We start from the raw sequence: 7,807 nt of genomic DNA, 5'->3' as shown, positions 1-7,807 counted from the left end.
AAGACAACAAGGTGGCGTTATCAACACAGTTGCAAACCTTTTCTTGTCCCTTCCTGGCTTTCGGACTCCTCACCCACTGCCGCCCTCCGCTGCAGGCCCACGGTCCGTTGCCCCTCTCCTCCGTCACCCCAACAACGGGTTCATTGTGACGCAGGCCGCCCCCACCCAAACCTTTCAAACCCAGGCCCGCTGCGGTCCTGGGGTTTGTTGCCCCTCTCCGCCGTCACCCCGACAACGGGTTCATTGTGACGCAGGCCGTCCCCCGCCGAAACCTTGCAAACCCAGGCCCGCTGCGAGCCTGGGGACCGTTGCCCCTCTCCGCTGTCACCCCGACAACGGGTTCATTGTGACACAGGTCGCCCCCGCCCAGACCTTGCAAACGGACGCCTGCTGCGGGCCCTGGGTCCGTTGCCCCTCTCCGCCGTCACCCCGACAACGGGTTCATTGTGACGCAGGCCGCCCCTGACCAAACCTTGAAAACCCAGGCCTGCTGCGGGCCTGGGGACCGTTGCCCCTCTCCGCTGTCACCCCGACAACGGGTTCATTGTGACGCAGGCCGCCCCTGACCAAACCTTGAAAACCCAGGCCCGGTGCGGGCCCGGGGTTTTGTTCCCCTCTCCGCCGTCACCCCGACAACGACTTCCCTGTGACGCAGGCCGTCCCCTGCCCAAACCTTGAAAACCCAGGCCTGCTATGGGCCCGGGGTCCGTTGCCCCTCTCCACCGTCACCCCGACAACGGGTTCATTGTCACGCAGGTCCCCCCCGACAAAACCTTGCAAACCCAGGCCTGCTGCGGGCCCGGGGTTTGTTGCCCCCCTCCTCCGTCACCCCGACATCGGCTTCCTTGGGCAGTACCTGATCGCAGTACCTGATTGGGTGCAGGACCCTCCCGACTTAGCAGAACGGCCCTCAGGACGAGGAGCTACTTCGCTGCTCTTTTCCAGGGAATGGGGTCGACTGGGAGCCGACACGAGCGCATCACACGGACACACGCAGGCATGGGGCGCATCGACGCGGCCGATGACGCGGGCTGCAAGACAACAAGGCGGCATTATCAACACAGTTGCAAACCTTTTCTTGTCCCTTCCTGGCTTTCGGACTCCTCACCCACTGCCGCCCTCCGCTGCAGGCCCACGGTCCGTTGCCCCTCTCCTCCGTCACCCCGACAACGGGTTCATTGTGATGCAGGCCGCCCCCGCCCAAACCTTGCAAGCCCAGGACTGCTGCGGGCCTGGGGTTTGTTGCCCCTCTCCTCCGTCACCCCGACAACGGGTTCATTGTGACGCAGGCCGTCCCCGCCCAAACCTTGCAAATGCAGGACTGCTGCGGGCCCGGGGTTTTTTTCCCCTCTCCGCCGTCACCCCGACAACGGGTTCATTGTGACGTAGGCCGCCCCCGCCCAAGTTTAGCAAACGCACGGCTGCTGCAGGCCGTGGGTCCGTTGTCCATCTCCGCCGTCACCCTGAAAACGGCTTCCTTGTGATGCAGGTCGCCCCCGACCAAACCTTGCAAACCCAGGCCTGCTGCAGGCCCGGGGTCCATTGCCCCTCTCTGCCGCCACCCCGACAACGGCTTCCTTGTGACCCAGGCTGCCGCCGCCCAAACCCTGCAAACCCAGGCCTGCTGCGGGCCCGGGATCCGTTGCCCCTCTCCGTCGTCACCCTGAAAACGGATTCATTGTGACGCAGGCCGTTCCCCGCCGAAACCCTGCAACCCGAGGGCCGCTGAGGGCCCGGCTTATGTTATCCCGTCTCCGCCGTCATGCCGACAACGCGTTCATTGTGATGCAGGCCGTCCCTCCACTCACGCTGCACCCCGTGACCTGCTGCGATCCTAGCTGCCGTTACCCTGTCTCCACCCTCATGCCCTCAACAGGTACATTGCGATGCAGGTTGCCCCCGCCCAAAGCCCGCACCCCGTGGCCCGCAGCGAGCCCGGCCGCCATTACCCCATCTCCACTGTCACCCTGGCAACAGGTCCATTGTGACACAGGTTTCCCCTATGAGCCCAGCCGCCGTTCTTTGTCTCCACCGCACCTCCCCCCATCCCCCCGACAACCCCACATACTATTCACTGTGATATAGGCTATTCCCCTCCCCGCCCCAGCCCTGCACCCTGTGGCTTGCTGCAAACCCGGCCGCCATTAATCCCTCTCCACCGTCACCCCGATAAAAGGTTCATTGTGACACATGCTGCCTATTGGAGCCTGGCTGCCCTTCCCTGTCTCCGCCGCGCCCACCCCCTCCCCAAACCCCACCGCCCCCCCACCCCGTGCCTCAACCCCCCCCCCCGCCCGCCAGCCTCCCTTCTCTGCCCCACCCCTCCTCGTCGGCCTCGCACACGGTTCACTGTGACACAGGAACACACACACCCCCCCACCCCCCCCCCCCGATTCCTGGACCGTGTGGCTTGCTTCCTTGCCCAGCCGCCCCTACGGGAAGTTGAAGCGGGGAGACTTTAGGACCCAGCGCCGTCTCTGTCTCCTCACTCCTGTCCCTGCCCACCGTTGCCGGCTTTGCCACCGCCGCGGGGAGACTTTAGGACCCAGCGGCGTCTCTGTCTCCTCACTCCTGTCCCTGCCCACCGTTGCCGGCTTTGCCACCGCCGCGGGGAGACTTTAGGACCCAGCGGCGTCTCTTCCTGTTTCCCAGCCGCGCGGCAGAAGGGAGTCCCGGCGCCGTGCAGTCTCGACCCCGGGCTCCCGGGGCACAAGCCCGTGCTCCTGCCCCGACTCCCGCGTTTCTTTCTCAGTCAGTCACTCGCCCTGCTGCAGTCCTGCCTGCCGCCCGCCCCCCCTTGTACTCCACCTGCTGCCACGAGTTGAAAAACAAACGAACGCTGAGCCGGGGGTGGGGGTGGGGGTGGGGGTGTGTGTGGGGGGGAAGGGATAAAAGCCCAAAACCCCCAAAACTCTCTCAACTGACCTAAACAGAAATCTTTGTCAAAAGGGAAACCATCTCTTCTTCAGCCTACCTTTCCACCAGACTCCGGCTCGCCGACCGCCCTGTTGCCTTCCCTTGTGCCAGACCACCCCCCTCCTTTCCCCTGCCGCTGCTGGCGCCACAAATGAGCCCGTGACCCTTGGCTAGGCGGGAAATGCCGCCCACTCCTCCCTGAAGGAGGATCCAGCTACCTCTCTGCGCCTTCCCCCGCCCCCCCTCCTCGGGGGCGCCAGACAGACTGCTTGGAGAGGAGAAGCACCTGACCTCCTCAGGGCGGGAGAGAGAGGAAGGGGGGGGGGGGTGGGCGGGGGGGGTGGTGCTCGCGCGCTTATCTGTGTGTATGTCTGTTTGGGGGGGGAAGCATGTATGTCTGAGTTGGCACCTGCAGACACATTTACAGCTGGTCAACGTATTTTATTCCCGGGAAATGAAGAAATAAATTCAAGCCGGAAAATAAAATTCCAAAAAAAACAACGGTAAAAAGTTTGGGGGGGGGGGGAGGAGAAGGAGTAGGGGGAGGAGGAGGAAGAAAAGAAAAGGAAAAATAAACCCTCGAGGCGCGGACTTGGCAGTGGGGCACCCCATCCGGAAGCAGAGACTCCTAACTCTCGAAAAAGTTGGGGTACGGGGTGAAAAGGTGCGTGGAAAGGTTGGTTTTACGCACAACCAGCTACAGCGGGTGCCACCAGGTGTCCACGGCTGCGAAAGTGTCGCCAGGTCTACCCGGCTCCGCAGCGCCACCCGGTCTCCCGGGCTCCGGCATTGTAGCCAGGTCTACCTGGCTCCGCAACGCCACCCGGCCTCCCGGGCTCTGGCGGTGTTCGCCAGGCCTACCGTGCTCCGCAGCGCCACCCGGTCTCCCGGGCTCCGGCGGTGTTTGCCCGGTCTACCCGGCTCCGCAGAACCACCCGATCTCCCTTTCCCCGCTCCGGCGGTGTTTGCCAGGCCTACCCGGCTCCGCGGCGCCACCCGGCCTCTCCGGCTCTGGCGGTGTTTGCACGGTCTACCCGGCTCCGATGAACCACCCGGTCCCCCTTCCCCGCTCCGGCGGTGCCGCCAGGCCTTCCCGGCTCCGCAGCGCCACCCTGCCCCTCCGGCTCCGGCGGTGTTTGCCCGGTCTACCCTGCTCCGCAGAACCTCCCGGTCCCCATTCCCCGCTCCGGCGGTGCCGCCAGGACTACCCGGCTCCGCAGCGCCACCCGGCCTCTCCGGCTCTGGCGGTGTTGGCCCGGTCTACCCGGCTCCGCAGAACCTCCCGGTCCCCATTCCCCGCTCTGGCGGTGCCGCCATGCCTACCCGGCTCCGCAGCGCCACCCGGCCTCTCCGGCTCTCGCGGTGTTTGCCCGGTCTACCCCGCTCCGCAGAACCACCTGGTCTCCCTTTACGGCTCCGGCGGTGCCGCCGGGCGTACCCGGCTCCGCGGCGCCACCCGGCCTCTCCGGCTCTGGCGGTGTTTGCACGGTCTACCCGGCTCCGATGAACCACCCGGTCCCCCTTCCCCGCTCTGGCGGTGCCGCCGGGCGTACCCGGCTCCGCAGCGCCACCCGGCCTCCCGGGCTCCGGCGGTGTTAGCCCGGTCTACCCGGCTCCGCAGAACCACCCCGTCCCCCTTCCCTGCTCCGGCGGTGCCGCCAGGCCTTCCCGGCTCCGCAGCGCCACCCTGCCCCTCCGGCTCCGGCGGTGTTTGCCCGGTCTACCCTGCTCCGCAGAACCTCCCGGTCCCCATTCCCCGCTCCGGCGGTGCCGCCAGGACTACCCGGCTCCGCAGCGCCACCCGGCCTCTCCGGCTCTGGCGGTGTTGGCCCGGTCTACCCGGCTCCGCAGAACCTCCCGGTCCCCATTCCCCGCTCCGGCGGTGCCGCCAGGCCTACCCGGCTCCGCAGCGCCACCCGGCCTCTCCGGCTCTGGCGGTGTTGGCCCGGTCTACCCCGCTCCGCAGAACCACCTGGTCTCCCTTCACGGCTCCGGCGGTGCCGCCAGGCCTTCCCGGCTCCGCAGCGCCACCCGGCCTCCCGGGCTCCGGTGGTGTTAGCCCGGTCTACCCGGCTCCGCAGAACCACCCGGTCCTCCTTCCCCGCTCCGGCGGTGCCGCCAGGCCCACTCGGCTCTGCAGCTCCACCCGGCCTCTCCGGCTCTGGCGGTGTTGGCCCGGTCTACCCCGCTCCGCAGAACCACCTGGTCTCCCCGGCTCCGGCGGTGCCGCCAGGCCTACCCGGCTCCGCAGCGCCACCGTCTCCCGAGCTCTGGCGGTGTTGGCCAGCTCTTCCCGTATGCGCAGCACCACCCATTTTCTCTTTTCCGGTTCGGCGGTACCACCAGGCCTCCCCTTCTCCGGAGCGCTACCACCCGTTCTCCCTTTACGGCTCCGGCGGTGTCGCCAGGCCTACCCGGCTCTGCAGCGCCACCCGGCCTCCTGGGCTCCGGCGGTGTTAGCCAGGTCTACCGGGTTCCGTAGCGCCACCCGGTCACCCGTTCCCGCTCCTGCGGTGTAGCCAGGTCTACCCGTCTCCGCAGCGCCACCCGGTCTTGCGGTCTCCGTCGCTGTTGGTCAGGTCTACCCGTCTCCGCAGCGCCACCCGGTCTCCCGCGTTGTTTGCCAGGTCTACCCTGCTCCGCAGCGCCACCCGGTTTCCTCCTCGCTCTGGCGGAGCCGCCGTGCCTTCCCGGCTCCGAGATGCCGCCGGGTCTATTTATTTGCTCCGCCAGGTCCACCCTGCTCTGCATCGTTTCGCGGTCTACCCGGCACCGGCATGACGAGCCTTACGGACCTTCGGGGTAGACCTGTGCTCCCTGCGGCTGCCTTGGTGTTTTCGAAGGGGTCGCTGTTTCGCGCTGCCTCCAGTTGCGTCATCGTAGAAAGCGGCAGCAGTACAGCGCCACCCCGGTAAAGTCCATAGTCGCTCTCTTGAAAGCGAAACCGGGCGTGGACTTAGTTTTACATACTATAGGGGCGAGCGGTGACTCGCGCTTGCAGCTCAGCTCGTGAGCGGCTGCAATGCCCGCGGCGCGGCCGGTGTTAAGTGGGGCGCTGGTCGGCCGTTGAGGTGGCTCTTGTCCCGGTGGTGGCTCAAATTGCCTGCTTGCTCGGCACGGTTGCTCTCTCGCGCTGGTATGCCAAACCCCCACCCCAGCACAGTCGAGAGACCCGGGGAAAGTTGGAGAACGGTCGCAACCGCTGTCCGTTGCATGCCTGGCACCGGTGTTGAGGGTTTGGCTTGAAGCCGAGTTCACCCCGGGCAGAGCTTGATGCTTGGTGGCGGTCGCCAGGCACTCGAACGCTGTGGGGGGGAGACTAGCCTGCCCCAGTGGCTTTTCTCTCTCCCTTCTCCTCCGTTGGGTCCCTTGGGATGACCCCGCTGATTTTGGGCAAAAAGGTGAATCAGGACGAGAATTTGCCCCCCCCGATGGTGTCCAGCCTCCCGTGGCTGCCGCCAGCTCCTTTGAGGGTCTGATCCAAGAGGGAATGGAATGTTTGGCGGTGAGGTGGCGTCGCCTCATCCTTCTTTTCACCCCCACCCCCGGCCTTAAGCTGGGGACGCCTGCGAAGCGGGCAAGAGTAACACACACAGGGGCTGCCGCTCCCGGCGGTTGGCCAGTCCAATGCAGATGAACTCCGGGGGTTGAGAGTCTCGAGCCTGCTCCCGTGGCTTTTGCTGGCTCTCCCCCCCTAGAACGCGTTTTTCTTTCCGGCCTTAAGCTGGAGCCCTGTCCCCCCCTGCACGTCGGGGGGCAGAGCCGGTGCAGCTGCCCGCTGTCATTGGCGGTGAGCTTGAGTCGTGCAGGCGGCCGTAGAGTCTTGAGCCTGCTTCGGCTTTCTCTGGCCTCCCATGCCGAGAGCCCGATGACCAACGGGCGAGGTGTCAGCGGTGCCACCTTGCCTTCTTCCCGGGGGTTTGGCCATGCGTGGGCGGCCCGTGGTGTCTGGCTTGCTCTGGTCTCCCTGGTTGATGTTGGAGGGCTTGGTGTGAAAAAGGAGGTCTGCACCGTCACGGTCGAGGGAGCGGCACCTCGTCCTTTTTCTTTTTTTTTTTTCCCTCCGGCCTTAAGCTTGGAGCCCCCCCCGTGCTTTTTTTAGAGGGGGAATCCCGAAAGCGTTTTTTGAGTGGTCCCAGTGGGCTGGCAGCTCAACGCGCAGGGGACCTGGAGGGTGTCGAGACTCTCCAGAGGCTTGCACCTCGCGTGAGATACGGGTTTTTTGTGTCGGTCTATTTTTTTCCGTTTCCTTCCTCCGGGGTAAGTGGTTCCCCGTGGGGCCAGGTAAAAGCCCGGTGGTTGCCGGTGCTCTCGAACGCTTAAAAAGACCCTCGATGGCAGGAGTCAAGCCTTGCCGCGGCTTCTCCTCTGGCCTTGTCGACCCTCGCTTAAAGGGAACCGTTGTCTTGGGGGCGGGTGGATGGCGGCGCCTCCCGCTCCCCCCTTCCTACTGATCCAGACCTACAGGCAGCGCCCTCTGAGGCGTTCTCTGGGCATGTCGGAGAGTCTCCGCGGCGGGCCGGCTGGTGCCGGTGTTCAGGCTGCTGGAGCACCTCTTGCAGACATTGCCTTTGTTCTCGCTCGCACGCAGAGCCCCGCGTCTGCCGTCTTCACTCTCCCCGGGGGTGCTGGCGGTCAGGTGCGCGTTGTGGCTGTTGTTGTCCCAGGAACCGTGGCCGCGGGGGCCGTTGCTTTTCCTGTCTTTCCCTTCCCCACCTGATCGATGAGGCACTTCGGGTCGCGTCGGAGAGGGCCCCCGGCGGGCCGGCTTCTGCTGTGCTCCCCGTCACAAGGGAGTCACGGTCGGGGTCCGGTGTTCAGGCAGGGCGGTCTCCTTTCCAATTCGCTTCCCGTTTCATGCTGGAGGTGTTGTCTTGCAGTCCCCTGAGCC

The sequence above is a fragment of the Colius striatus genome, chromosome 28 (genome assembly GCF_028858725.1).
Source record: "Colius striatus isolate bColStr4 chromosome 28, bColStr4.1.hap1, whole genome shotgun sequence".
Taxonomy (NCBI): domain Eukaryota; kingdom Metazoa; phylum Chordata; class Aves; order Coliiformes; family Coliidae; genus Colius; species Colius striatus.
This window is presented reverse-complemented; position numbering follows the sequence as displayed.